Raw genomic sequence first — 16,027 nt, 5'->3', positions numbered from 1 at the left:
TAAGTAACAAATTCTGTCATCCCCGATAACTGACAACTACATCATCCTCTCTAGGGCTTCAAAATACTTCAAAATTTTGGAGTCAAGGATGCTTCAGTTGAAGCCTCTCTTGTAATTCATAATTGGAAAGGATTGGAAGCCTTTGCAATTGACAAACATCTCTAGCTGGTATGACAAGAAGCCTGACAGAAACACAAACCCATGCATTCTTTTCACAATGAACCTGACAAAATACTGATCATTGCAAACAAGGTCTGGCTGATAAGCCCTTACATATTTATGCATTTCCATCCGGGAAGTCCTGGGCCTATTTCCAAATGATTCTGTGAAGACTGGTGACTTCATTAACAACTCATTTGATCAGATTCAGGAAATGTCCTAAATGCTGAGAATAAACCTTTTGCAAAAGAATTTTGAAGAAACCCTTTTACATCACAGGTAAAGACATAGTTGTGAGAATTTGCTTTCCCCCAAGGGCTTTAGTGTATCCCTATAAATGGCAACAACTTCAGGAAACCTGCAGATAAATTTCATTCATTTAAAAGTAATTATGGAAAAGGATAGGTCATGTCCTTGGGTTAAGATTCTAAATTGGAGAAAGAACAATTTTGATGGTATCAGAAAGGATCTAGCAAGCGTGGACTGGGACAAGTTGTTTTTTGTCAAAGGTGCACTTGATAAGTGGGAGGCCTTCAAAAATGAAATTCTGAGAGTATAGAGTTCGTATGTTCATGTCAGAATAAAAGGCAAAGATAACAGGTTTAGGAACCTGCTTTTCGAGAGATATTGAGGCCCTGATAAGAAAAAGGAGGTGCACAGCAAGTACAGGCAGGTAGGAACGAATGAGATACTGGAGGAATAAAAGAAATGCAAGAGAACACTTAAGAGCAAAATCAAGAGGACTAAAAGAAGACGAGGTTGATCTAGCAGACAAGATGAAGGAGAATCCAAAGATTAGATTAGGAGGACAGGCAGTCCTCTTTTTATTGTCATTTAGTAATGCATGCATTAAGAAATGATACAATATTCCTCCGGTGTTATATCACAGAAACACAGGACAGACCAAGACTGAAAAACTAACAAAAACCACATAATTATAACATATAGTTACAATAGTGCAACAATACCATAACTTGATGCAGAACAGGCCATGGGTACAGTAAAAAAAAAGTCTCTCAAAAGTCCCACATCTCACGCAGACGGGAGAGTGAAGAAAACTCTCCCTGCCATGCCCGACCACAGTTCGACTCTGAGTCGTCCAAAAACTTCGAGCTCCTACAGTAGATCTTCTACATGTATATTACGAACAAAAGGATAGCAAGGGAGAAATTAGTCCTCTGGAAGATCAAAGTGCTACTTTATGCATGAGGCCAAGAGAGACAGAGGGAGACCTTTAATGCATCTGGATTTAATCAGGAGATGGACACCAAGTATATAGATGAGTGGCAATGAAGAAGCGAGCTCATGGACCCTATACAGATTACAGATGAGGAGGAGTTTACTGTATTGAGGCAAATTAGGGTGGAAATATTCCCAAGGCTGACAAGGTGTTCCCTCGGGCCCTGTGGGAGACTATTGCAGAATTTATAGGGGCTCTTGCAGAGACATGGAAGAAATCTGGAAGTCGAACCTGACCAGAGGGCTTAAAATGAGGATTTTCATAGCAGTCATAGAGTCCATTCTCACGTACAGATGCGAGACGTGGACACTCACCAAGATGATGCGAAAGTCTCTAGATGGTTGCTATACATGAATGCTCTGGATGGCTCTTGACGTGAGCCGGCAACAGCACATGATGAACATCGAGCTCTATAACAACCTACCAATGCTCACCACTAAAATCGAGGCGAGAAGAACTGCAACTAGCGGGGCACTGTCTACACCACCCCGAGCTACCTGCCAGCCTAGTCATCATATGGGAGCCCAAGCACAGAAGGATGAACCCTGGGCACCCTCCCAAGACTATGGTCAACGTGCTCCTTGAAGACAGCGGTGCGGCTAATGTAGATGAACTGAACACACTGATGAGGGAGAGGGAGAAGTGGAGAGTCCGTCATCGTGCCGATGCCGGCCCCTTAGGCCCGAGTCGACGTAGTAGTAGTAGTTGCAGAGACATTTCAAACATCCTTAGCCACTTGTGAGATGTTGTAGGATTAGAGGGTAGTTAATGTTGTTCTGTTGTTTAAGAAAGGCTCTAAGAATAAGCCAGAAAATTATAGCCCAGTGAACCTGACATCAGTAGTGGGAAAGTTATTGGAAGGTATTCTATGGGATCAGGGTATATAAGTATTTGGATAGACAGGTACTGATTAGGGATAGTCAAAATGACTTTGTGCGTGGTAAGTTGTGCCTAACGATTCTTATAGAATTTTTCTAAGAAGTTACCAATGAAGGCAAGGCAATGGATACTGCCTGCATGGACGTTAGCAGGGCCTTTGACAAGTCCCACATATGAGTTGGTCAAGAAGGTTCTGTTGCTTGCCATTCAAGATGAAATAGTAAATTGAATTAGACATTGGCTTTGCAGAAGCCAGAGGTGGTAATGGATGGTCGCTTCTCTGACTGGAGGCCTGTGACTAGCGGAGCACCACAGGGATCGGTGCTGGGTTTGTTCTTGTTTATCATCTATACCAACAATCTGGATGATAATGTGGTAAATTAGATCAGCAAATTTGCAAATAACATCAAGACTGTCAAAGCTTGCAGTAGGATTTGGACAAGCTGGAAAAATGGACTGAAAAATGACAGATGGAATTTAAGATAGACAAGTGTGAGGTGTTGCACTTAGGGAGGACTAGCCACATAAGGTCTTACAAGGAGTGCAATAGGGCACTGAGGAATGTGGTAGAACAGAAAGATCTGGGAATACAGATCCATAATTCCTTGAAAGTGGCGTCACATCATCGTAAAGAAAGCATTGGTACATTGATCTTCATAAATTAATGTAGTGAGTACAGGAGTTCGTATGTTATATTGAAATTGTATAAATTGTTGAAGCCTAATTTTTGGAATATTGTGTCCAGTTTTGGTCACCTACCCTCAGGAAAGATACAAATAAGATTTAAAAGAGTACAAAAAAAATTTACAAGGATGTTGGCGGGACTTGAGGACCTGAGTTATAGGGAAAGGGTAAATAGGTTAGGACTTTATTCCTTGGAACATTGAAGTCTGGGGAGAGATTTGATAGTGGCATACAAAATTATGAGCAGTGAAGATAGGGTAAATGCAAGTAGGCTTTTACCACTAAGGGTGGGTAAGGCTACAACTAGAGGTCATGGGTTAAGGGAGAAAGGTGAAAAGTTTAAGAGAAACATGAGGGGAGCATCTTCACCCAGAGGGATCAGCTGCCAGCACAAGTGGTGGATGTGGGGTCGAGTTCAACATTTATGAGAAATTTGAATAGGTACTTGGTTGGGAAGGGTATGGAGGACTATAGTCTGGGTGCAGATCGAAGGGACAGAAAGATTAGTGGCTCATTATGAACTACATGAACCAAAAGGCCTGTTTCTGTGCTGTAGTGTTCTATGATTCTAAATCAGAAACAGGGTTGCAACTGAGCAATCAGTTGATAAGTCTCTTTCAAAGCAGATATGTAGAACCAGTCTAGCATGCTTGTGTTAAAGGCAGAGATTAGTGGTTTGCAGTCATTTCTGAAAACTTTAGGCATCTGTATGCACCTAACAACACATGTTATTTCATGTCAAAATCGAAAACATAAAAAAAATAGAAGGAATAAACTACTGGGCTCTTTTGCACCTGTTCTGAGGTCAATAAAATTATGGCTAATCTACCTCAGCTTCACTTTCCAACAGTAATCATTTGTATTTCTTAATTTCCAAACATCTATTGATCTCTGCCTAGAATATACTCATCTGCTGTATTTCCAAAGGCTTCTGGTATACAGAAATCACACAAATTCACTTTTCTGGGTGAATACATTTCTCCTCTTCTCCATTCTAAATGTGTGACTCCTTATTTTGAAACTGATTCTTGACACCTCAGCCAAGGGTCAATTCCACATCTATTCTGTTAAGGCACGTGAATATTTGCTACACTTCAATCCACACTTTTATTTCATGATCTTCAGATTTGGAATAAAAAGGGGAATAGCAACTTGTATTCTCTGTACTTTTGGAAACTTAGTGGTATCACAACTATATTGCCTTTCTCACCTTTCTGTATTGTTTCATAAGCGAACTACCAAGTTAGATCTACCTTGTCTTTAACAAATCTATTGGTATTTCCTTACCAAGACATGATGCAACTAGTCAGTATATTCTCCACTGTGTATCTACAGAAATTTGTCAATGTTTAGATGACATGCCAAACCTTCACAAATTTCTAAGGAAGTAGAGGCACTGCCATATCTTCTTTGTAATAGCACTTACGTGCTTAAAATATTTTACAAACAATAGGTAAGCAAACTGTGTTTCAATTTTCTAAACCCTCCCAAACACACCATAAGCATGTTTCATTTAAATTTATAAGCTAGAATAATTTTGAGAAAACAATGTAAAAATCTTGAAAGTTAAAGGCAAATGTAACAAGCCAATCATTCAGTATAAATCTGTCACCCGAAGTGGTATTTTCCGTCCTAGCTAACCAGCCTAATTCTAAGCAGTGTCCCTTTCTGATCCCTTTATGACTCGAGCCATGCAGCTCTCTTTCACTGACAATGATTGCAAAAAGCTACTGAAAACTCCAAACAACGCCAGATCAGGAAGACTTTGCAGGATCTTGACACACCTTGGGCTCAGTGCAGACAACTGGGATAGCTGATTGTGGTGCAAAGATAAAAGTTTTGCTTGTAATTCAATGATGGGAAAGCAGCTTCTGACATCCTGAGCTAAGACAACATGTCTAATTTCACATTGTGAATGGCACTCTTCTACGACAAGAAATTCAATGTAATTTGATCAAACTGCACAGCTCCAGTGAATGTTTCTAGATTTGCACCTTCATTAGTCCATGAGAGTGGAAGTGTGTGATTACTTAGCACCTCACTATTCCTGATAGGCAGCATGTGGCTGTTAGGTAACAGCAAGCAGAACTCTGATTGGAATAGCTTTTGGGCTGACTAACATATTATATGGCTAGCTTCTATGCCTCATTTGGAAGCAGGAATCTGCTCCATCAACTGCTGCACCTAGGGAACATCAATACCAGCTGCCCATCAGGTGACTACCATTCCACGAGAAAAGAAAGTTTGCTCCTGACTCTGGAGAGTTCAAGAAAGGATTAGAGATCGATTCCTCAAAGCTTCTTGAAATCCCTCAAAGCTTCTCAAGCAGACTGGACAACGCACCAAGCATTCCTATATGCATCCATAGTTGCCTTTGCATGTATGCTCCTCCATCATGGCTTTCACCTTTGTCCTCTAAGGCAGAACTGGAGAGATGATTGCAAACATTCTCTTTAAGGAGCTGACTTCCCAGTGTCAAGTCTAACTGCAAATGTTGCTCAACCTCTGCAATAATCATACCATAGAAATTGGTAATAGTGCATGCACGATGATGTCCCAAGTATTCGGGAGCTCTGTGCTCACTTGTCAATGCAGATTTAGATAAAACAACCAACCTTCTTGTAGAAGGGAGCGGACTACTTTGAACTGGTAATGTATGTTAAGATAGGTTTAATAAATGATCTCAGTGTGAACAATGACTAAGTGATCACAGCAAGATAGAATTTAACATTTAATTGAGTAAGCAAATTCTGGTCTGAAACGGCTGTATTAAAATTAAATACGTGGAATTACAAGGGATGAAGTCAGAGTTAACTAAAGCAGATTGGTAAATAGATAAGACAATAAACACATAGCAGCAGACAGTTAAAATTTCATGACTTCCAACGAAATATATTAGAATGCAAAAGAAAGTTTCCAAGGAGAGGGAAGAAAATGAACTAATTATAATTCACCAAGGAAGTTAAGGAAGGTATTAATTTGAAGAAGAAAACAGATGAGGTGGTAAAAGTTAATGGTAGGTCTGAAAAACGGGATAAATTCAGAAAGCAAGAATGAGCTAAAAAAAAGTAAGTATAAGAATATGAATACAGCCTCTTATTCTTTCTATCAAAGTGTATTACCTTGCATCTGTATGTTACATCTCATCTTGTATGTGCCAGGTTATACATGTTTAACTATTCTCTTCATTCTTACCATATTTCCTAGTTCCATGCCATCTGCAAACTTGGAATTTTATCCTGCACATGCATGTCTATGTCAGTATCACATCTAAACAGTGTGATCGCAGCACTGATCCCTTGGGAATACCACTTCTGGAAAAAAGAATTTAGCACCACTCTGTCTTTTAAGTCAAATCCCTATCAATGCAGCAAGTTATCATTAATAAAATTTTGGGCCCCTTATTCTATAGTTTGATAAAATATATGTTTTTTTCACCATGATTAAATCCCTTTCTTTATAATGGGACAGACTCAGGGATTCTCCGTAGCTATCAGATGCAGATTCTGAAACTTCTTTGTAACACCTTTGCATTGCAGCTGCCCTTTGTGGACAATTTCTTTGTTTCTTTTCAGCTGGGGCTTCTTTTAAATTGATCTTTTCAGTGGGTTTCTGTTAAAATAAACAAAAGAGCATTTTCAGTTTTTCTCTTAAAAAGATATCAAATCCCAGCATTCAAAGTTTAAAGTAAATTTATCAAAGTACATTCAGGTCTCCATATACAACCCTGAGATTCTTTTTCTTGTGGGCAATCACAATAAATACGAGAAACACAATAGAATCAATGAAAGACCACACCCAATCAGGCATTCCAAACTCTTTAGAGAAGTAAATTCTTTCCCATTTCCTAAAGCTCAAGCAAAGTCCAGCAGGATTCTGTTGTTAAGCCTCTGTGCAGTGCTCCCTTTCACAGTGCCATGATCCTATTTATCTGGTTTTGACTGGTATGATCAATATAATTATCAATGAAGGCCAGCTCTCTCATCCATACTGCTCTACACTGTTCATTTTTTGGAAGACAATCTGGATTCCCTTTGTCTGCAGCTGACCTAGCACGAATTGAGGAACTGCTGCGTGCTTGCTCTTGCAGAAAATGTGGCTCCAGGACCACATTCAAAGCACTGCCAATTTTCAGGCCACGCCACTCAGGCACTTGTGCTAATATTATTTAGTGCTATTGTAACTATATGTGCTGTGTGTGACTGTATGCAACGTGTTCTGTACCTCATCCCGAAGAATGGTGTTTCATTTAGCTATACACAATTAAACTTGAACTTGAAAAGGCAAACAGTTCTCACACGTTCTTAAGTGGTGATCAACCAAGTTCATTATGCATGCACTTACTGTGGTTACTGGCAACACTGGATATTGTTTTGGCTACATTTCCCCAGGTGATTGGAAAATATGACATCATGTTTCTGATTTTGCTTTAAATATTATGATTTTCACTATCTATAAGCGACTTGTTGATCAAAGTTTCTGGTCACCAGTAACTCTAAAATGCTGCTAGTACATTTGGTAATGAGAATACCATTGAATATCAAAGGTAGGCAGTTAGCCTCTCTTGTCAGAGCCTGGGAGAGTGTAACCTGAAAAATATTCAATGTTCCTGACACCATCCAGGGAAAAAAAACATGCTTGATTGTTAGAGAAAATCACTGCCTTGCATTGATATATCACAAATTTTACTCACCATGTAACAATTTATAATCAAGTATTGTCTAGGTCTTGTTACACCCAGGCGCAACTTACTCCCTGTTATATGAAGACTGAATGGAATTGAATATTGTACAATCAGTGAATGTCCTATTTCCAATAAACAGTAACTGAGAAAGTAGATGAAAATGGTTGGGCTCACATCCATATTACTGTCAGTGCCTTTTAGCAGATGTGTTACAGCCTGGCCTCCAACTTCCATCTCATTAATTTCCAGCACAAATACTATGGAAACAGCCTGTTGAAGCAGTGGAGGTGACAAGGCACCTTAAAGACATGAAATAAGGGAGTACACAGAAGTGTTGTTTGTTTATAAATGGTATTTCTTTGTTGAATATATAAATGTAAGCTGGAGTGCGCAAGCTCCCATAACTAACTTGTGTGAGAAAAAGGACAATTATGATGGATGAGCTTGTGAAAAGTCAAGGGATGTTTTATTATTGGTAACTTAGGAGATATGATCTGAATTGCCAGTCCCTTATTTTAAGAATTGTCACCTCAGCTTCTGTATTTCAAAACCAGCAAAGCACCTTGTCAAATCCCATCAGAATTTTGCATGTTTTCATGCTTCCAAATCCTAGCAGTGAGGCCCAGTCTGCTTATTTTTTCCAAGTGGAATGAATTGATTCTAGTAAGTCTTCAACACACTTATAGAAACATAGAAAAACTACAGCACAATACAGCAACACACATAAAAGTTGCTGGTGAACGTAGCAGGCACAATACAGGCTCTTCGGCCCACAATGCTGCGCCAAACATGTACTTACTTTAGAAATTACCTAGGGTTACCCATAGCCCTCTATTTTTCTAAGCTCCATGTACCTATCCAGGAAATTCTTAAAAGACCATATTGTATCTGCCTCCCCCACCATCGCCGGCAGCCCATTCCACGCACCCACCACTCACTGCATAAAAAACTTACCCCTGACATCTCCTCTGTACATATTTCCAAGCACCATAAAACTGTGCCCTCTCGTGATAGCCTCTGACTATCCACACAAACAAAGCCTCTCATCGTCTTATACACCTCTATCAGGTCACCTCTCATCCTCCGTCGCTCCAAGGAGAAAAGGCCAAGTTCACCCGACCTATTCTCATAAGGCATACTCCTCAATCCAGGCAACATCCTTGTAAATCTCCTCTGCACCCTTTCTATGGTTTCCACATCCTTCCTGTAGTGTGGTGACCAGAATTGAGCAGAGTACTCCAAATGGGGTCTGACCAGGGTCCTATCTATCACAAGTAGAGAAACCAGAACTGTACACTGTCAGCACAAACACGAGGAAATCTGCAGATGCTGGAAATTCAAGCAACACACACAAAAAATGCCGGTGAATGCAGCAGGCCAGGCAGCATCCATAGGAAGAGGTACAGTTGACATTTTGGGCCAAGACCCTTTGTCAGGACACTGTCAGCTGTGGTTTTGCCATAACCCATTATGAATGCAGTAATAAGTCTTTGCTTGTGTTCTCAAATCCTCTTATATTAAGGTCACCCTACTTTTTAGTTTTCTAATTGCTTGCTATTCCTGTTCCCTCCTCTTCACCACTTACTTTTTTAGTTCTTCTTCCTCCTCTTAGATCTTTTTCTCTCTGCTGTGCAGCTTCCTGACTGGTAGGTGATTGAAAAGGATGTCTCCCCTTACTAGCATAGTTGTTAGCTTAAGATGTGTGAGTGCATGTCTTAATATATTTCACTACAGGATTCCTCCAGACGTACTTAATGTAGGCAAGACTCAAACATACGATAATATATTCTTTGTAAAGCACTGCTCTTGTTGCATACCTATTGTGCAGGAGTTTGGGACTAGAGTTCTGAACCATGATTCTATGGGATATATTGAGATACTTTGCAATTAGGACCTACCATGGTGATTTAAAAGTAGTTGGCATAGGGAACTACTTCTAAAAGAAGGAATTATAATTGAGTGTGGATCTCATTTACTTCAAGAAAATATATGATGGTCAATGGTCCTACACATGGTGGAATCATGCAATACATAAAAAATCCATGTTAACTACACCTGATCAGAGGAAACAAAAGTGTCGTTCCGTGTGTAGAAAGGCATAGTGACCTTTCCTGTTAGCTGATGTCAACAACTTATGAAAATCTGATTATATTTCTATGAAATGTGGCGGATACATTAAAAAATTAAGAGCAACATCTATTTCGACACCACTATGCAATACATACCGTTTTTTAAAGTTGGCACTGCAGCTGGAGCAATTTTAGATGTGAAAGAAAACAAAGATTATTCATACACTCGTCATATTTAAGTTGAAAAGAATTACTGAACTTCCTACTGTGAATATTAATTTACATTTATTAACCGTAGCCTTGATTTTGTTTAGTCTTACTGATATTGGCTCAGCTATTTATCTAAATGGCACAATTGTAAAATTGCTGGCTAACTTACTTAGAAACATCTCCAGCTCTTTTTCCTTTTTAATGCACGGGATAGTGATATCCAGGGCTTGCTGCTGCTTTTGTGAAAAGAAGATGATGTTGGCATCCCCAAATATTTTCTACCTCTCTAACAATACACTTAAATCCATGGGATCTTCGAAATTTTCATCATGAATTTTCAAGTCATGTTGGCCAATTTCACTTTCCATCTCTTGGGCTGCAATAGTTTATAGTAATCTATGCGCTCGTACAGGTATCATTTACATGTTATGCCTTTTGCTTCCACTGTCCTTTCAGGAGTGAGTTCCAAAACCTCCACATATTGCAGATGAAACTATTTTCCTTATTACGAATAAATTCTTCTGGGGCATTCAGCCAGGAGTATCGCTTATCACCAATGTTTCAATGACAAATTCTGCCATGTTCTTCTTCAGATGGCGGAGTTTGTCATTGAAATGTCGGTTATAATCTATATCGATACCCGGCTGGAAGGCCAAGTGTTTATTTGTTATATACACTGGGAAAGCACTAGATCCATTAACATTTTCCTTACTGTTCTTGTAACTTCTTACCTTATTTTTTTCTTCCCTCAGACCACCTTTATTCTAAATAAAAGAAACTCAACTCAATCAAACTCTCATCATAACTAAAATTCTCCAGTCTTTATGATGTCTTTAGCACTAACATAACTTTCTTGTATTCTGGTGACAAGAATTGTACATGATATTCTCACCGTCGGCAAAATGGTATTTGCATAGTTCTATAAGTTTCTCCCAACATTTCTGAAAACCAAAAGTTACTATTTATTCCTTTGCATTCTTTTCCCTTCCCAAATAGATTATGCCATACTTGTCTGGATTGAATTCTATTTACTATTTTTTTACCCATCTGACCACTGCATTGATATCTTCAAAACTTTCTTTTACACTTACAACCACTCTGGCATTTTGGTACAATTATTTTCTCTTCAGTAGATGCTCCTCTGTTCAGGTTAAAATCATTTGCATATACCTCAAAGATAATAGATCCAGGGCTGAATCTTAAGAGAACTCAGTCATTAAAAATGGTGACAGTATCTTACTTTCTGTCACTGAGCCAAATTTGATTATAGCCTGCAACATACACTTGATTAACTCAGAACATAAAGAAACAAAAGTGAGAGTGGACCATTCATCCTTGTTCCATCATTCACCAAGATCATGACATTATTGACTTTGATAGAAAAAAATAGAAAGGCGATTGTTTGTGTTCAAAGGGACTTGGAGGACCATATATGTCAGTCACCATAAGTTAATGTGCAGGTAAAACAAGTACCCTTCAGTGTACTTTCCTGCACTATCCTCATATTTCTTTGATCTTTGCAATTGCAAATAGAAAATTTTGATCTCCACCTTAAACACAGGCTAAAACAGAGCCTAACCTCTTGGCAGGAATTCACCATCTACTGGGTGAATATATTTCTGCTCTTCACACCTGAATAACAGAATCCTTATTTTGGGATTGTAACTATTGTAATTAGAATCCAAATCCAGGGAAATCAGAAATTCAGCATCTATTCTGCCATGTCACATAAGAATTTTGTGCATTTCATTGAGATCACCCTTCACCTTGTAAAAGCATAGACAAAATCCAATTAGCCTCTTCTCATTCAAATCTACCACCCCAGGAGTCAATCTCAAGACTTTTGTTATGCTCCAATCATCAAATACATCCTTCTCCAGGCAAGGAGCCAACTTATCACTTGCTTTCCTCATTACTTGTTTTACCTGCACATTAACTTACGGTGATTTGTATACAAGGACCTTCAGGTCCTATTGAATGCAAACAATTGCCTTTCAACTATCTTTATATTTTTTTCTTTCTAACTTAATAAAGTCATGTCCTTGCCACTCACTTAACCTGTCTATATCCGATTGAAGTTTTTCCATATTCTCCTCATAGCCCATAATGCCAACTAATTTTAGGTAATTAGCAAAGCTGGATATTACACATAATCCCCTCATCTAAATTGTTGATATAGATTGTGAACAGCTGGAGCCAAGTATTGACACTGATCAGTTTCCCAACCGAAAACTAACTCTGTTCTTACTCTAAACATTCTCCTACTCCAAACATTCTGCTGATTCACATTGATCAATCTATGCTTTGAATTGAATTGACTTTATTTTTTACATCCTTCACATACATGAGTAAAAATGTTTACGTTATTTCTCTGTTTAAATATGCAATGTGCAATCATAGTAATTTATAATAAATGGAACAGTCAATGTAACATAGAATACACTCAAATCAGCGTGAGTTAATCAGTCTGATGGCCTGATGAAAGAAACTGTCCCAGAGCCTGTTGGTCCTGGCTTTTATGCTACGGTACTGTTTCCCAGATGGTAGCAACTGGAATAGATGGCGTTTGGGGTGACTCGGGTCCCCAAATGAACCTATAGGTTCTTTTTACACACCTGTCTTTGTAAATGTCCTGAATCATGGGAAGTTCACAACTACAGATGCGCTGGGCTTATTACCTTCACTTAACAGGAACTCTAATTTTGCTGAATAATCTTTATGTTAAAGGCCTTCTGAAAATCTAACTGCATATCAAGTGTTCTGCTTGTTACAATCTCAAAAAATTTCAACAGATTTAATATTTCCCTTTTATAAATCCATGTTGACTGTCCAGTCTTATAATTTTCTCCCCCTTCCTTTTCAAAACAATGGAACCACGTTAGCAGTGTTTAGCTAGTATTAGATCTGAAACAAAATAATGTATCATTTCTCAATGCATGCATTACTAAATGACAATAAAAGAGGACTGCATGTCCTCATAATCTAATCTAATCTAAATAAGCTTTGATAATAATGGTTAAAACCATTACTCTTTCCTCCCTTCCTTCCTTCTTTTGTCAGATTTGAGATGCAATTTATCAAGGCCCAGCAATTTTTGTTGATACTAGATCGCTTAATTTCTCCCTCTAATTTTCTACTCTTACATGTTAAATTCAATGTCTGTATTGTCTGCTGCTTATGTAAACACATGGCATTAATTCAGAACCACACCCATAACTTCTGAGGCTATCCTTTCTATAACTTCTCAGGCAAGACCCATGGTGGTGGTATCTGTATTTACATAAATAAGAACTGGTGTATGGATGCTTTAGCAGTGGCATCCCATTGTTCACTGATGATTGAGTCATTTAGGTGAAGTGCAGACCGTTTTATATACCGAGGAAACTCACAATAATTGTGTTGGTAGCTATATATATCCACCCCGAGGTGCTGCCATCAGTGACTTTTAAACTAAACACCTTGATGGTGTTTTCATTGTCGCTGGTGACTTTTAACCACGAAAACCTAAAAACAGTTCTTTCTAAATTCCACCAGCATGTTGGTTTTGCTACTAAAGGTGAAAATACACTAGACCTGGTTTATACTAACATACTGGGTGCACTATAAAGCAGTTCCCCCGACCCCATATTAGACTCTCACTTATCTGTTATGCTAACTCCAGCATACAAACCAAACAGGCCAAACCAGATCCAAAAGTGATGAAAACCTGGCCTGAGGGGCAATCTCAGCATAGCAGCACTGCTTTTAATACACAAGCTGGAGGATATTCAGGGAGGCTGCTAGCTAGACAACCACATTAACATTGAGGACTCTGTAACCAGCTACATAGATAAATGTACTGAGGATGTTACCAACACGAAAATTATCTACGTGAAGACAAATCAGAAGCATGGCTTACTACAGAGGTCTGTGCATAGCTGAGGGATCATGATGCTGCCTTTAGCCAGCGGACATGACAGCTCTCAGGAAAGCAAGAACTGTACTTTCCTGCTCCATCAGGAAGACAAAATGGGAGCATTCTCAAGAGAGTACATAATCACTTCTGTGATACCAGACATGAGGTGCATGTGGCTGCGAATTTAAGGGGGTTACAGATTACAAGTCTACCCTGCACATCAGTGACCAGATACCTCACTCCCCGATAGGCTGAATGTCTTTTACGGTCAGTTTGATGCACAGAACAAAAAGCTGGCGAGAAGGGCATCCCTCCCCCAAGGGAGCAGACACTCCATCTGGCTGAAGTTGAGGTGAGGAAGCCCTCACAAGGGTCAACACATGCAAAGCTGCAGAGTCTGATAACATACCAAATTGGGTTCTGAAAGATTGTTCAGCCCAGCTAACTGAATTGCTGATGGATATGTATATTCAGCATCTCTCCGGAACAGTCCATTGTCCCTTCGGTTTTCAAGGTGCCAACCATCATTCCATGCCAAAGAAGGTGACAGTAACCAGTCTAAATTATTATTATCCCGTGGCATTAACATCAACCAATATGAAATGTTTTGAGTGGCTGATCATGGAGCACATTAAAGCCTTACTCCTGGCAACACCAGATCCTTTCTAGTTTTCAAAATAATCCACTGCTGATGCATTACCTCAGCCCTCCACTCTGTCCTGTCCCACCTGGAAAATGGGGTTTCATACGCCAGGCTGCTGTTTATAGACCAGGTTGGCACTTAACACCATCATACTCTAGAAACCACCCTCACTAGATTGATCTCTGTAACTGGACTTAACAGAAAGGCCACAGTCAGTCTGTGTGGGCAGCAACATTTCTGAAACACAGGTTCGTTGCCGCTGTTACTGGGTGATCGAGAATCTTCCGGAGGGAAGGCCCCAAAATCCCCAGCTTTGCCTGCTGCTGGCGACCGAGATCGAAGTCGAATCGTTCAGATAGAGATGATGCTCAGTACTCGGTGTCGGAGGGCTGATCGGAGGCTCGAAATTTTCGGACGACTCAGAGTTGGACTGTGGTCGGGCATGGCAGGGAGAGGTTTCTTCCTTCTCCCGTCTGTGTGAGAGGTGGGACATTTGAGAGACTTTGAACTTTTTACTGTGCCATGGACTGTTCTTCATCAAGTTATGGTATTGTTGCACTGTTGTAACTATATGTTATAATTATGTGGTTTTGTTAGTTTTTTCAATCTTGGTCTGTCCTGTGTTTTGTGATATCACATCAGAGGAAATATTGTATCATTTCTTAATGCATGCATTACTAAATGACAATAAAAGAGCACTGCGTGTCTTCATAATCTAATCCCATTACGCAGAACACTGGAGCTCTGCAGGGCTGTGGGCTCAGCCCACTGCTTTTTATACTGCTAACACCTGACCATGTCGCAGGATTCAGCTCAAACCATGTCATTAAGTTTGCGGATGACACAACAGTGGTTGGTCTCGTCAACAACGACGATGAGTCAGAATACAGAGAGGAAGTGGAGCAGCTGATAGACTGGTGTAAGAACAACTTAAATCTGAACATAAAGCAGACAAAGGAAATTATTATGGACTACAGTAAGATGTGGATGAACCATCCCCCTCTGTGCATTCATGCTCTTCCGTACAGAAGAGTTAAGTGCACTAAATTCCTGTGAGTTCACATCACAGATGACTTCATCTGGTTCCTCAATATCACCTCCCTGAATAAGAAGTGTTACGTACCCCGTAACTGGGTTGCCAAACCAGCAGAAATGGATCACTCAGTTGGAGTCTGGATTACTAGAACTAAGAAAGTTTTATTAAAGAAACAAGCAACACAGTAATCAAAAGGATAATAAATGCAACAGTTCAGCAATGATAAACACATGTGCACAGAATTAAGATAACAGGATCAATCAAGCTCTACCGTTGTCTAGGGGTAAATGACCAATTTCAAAGTGACGCAAAGTTCAGTCTGATTTAGTTCAGTTTGCAGTAACCGTTGCCATGGCGATGGACAATGTGGGGGGAAGGAGAGAGAGAACAAGAACGAACAATCACTCTAAACGGCTTCCACACACAGACCTGCGATATTGCTCACAAGCAGCTTTCGGGCGAGTCCTTTGTTGTGTCACCTGAGGTCACCGACTATGACCCCTCCTCCAGATGCGGTCGATCCTCTGC

The sequence above is a fragment of the Mobula birostris genome, chromosome 2, assembly GCF_030028105.1.
Source record: "Mobula birostris isolate sMobBir1 chromosome 2, sMobBir1.hap1, whole genome shotgun sequence".
NCBI classification, from domain to species: Eukaryota; Metazoa; Chordata; class Chondrichthyes; order Myliobatiformes; family Myliobatidae; genus Mobula; species Mobula birostris.
The sequence above is the reverse complement of the archived record's forward strand: the minus strand, read 5'-3'. Positions refer to the sequence as shown.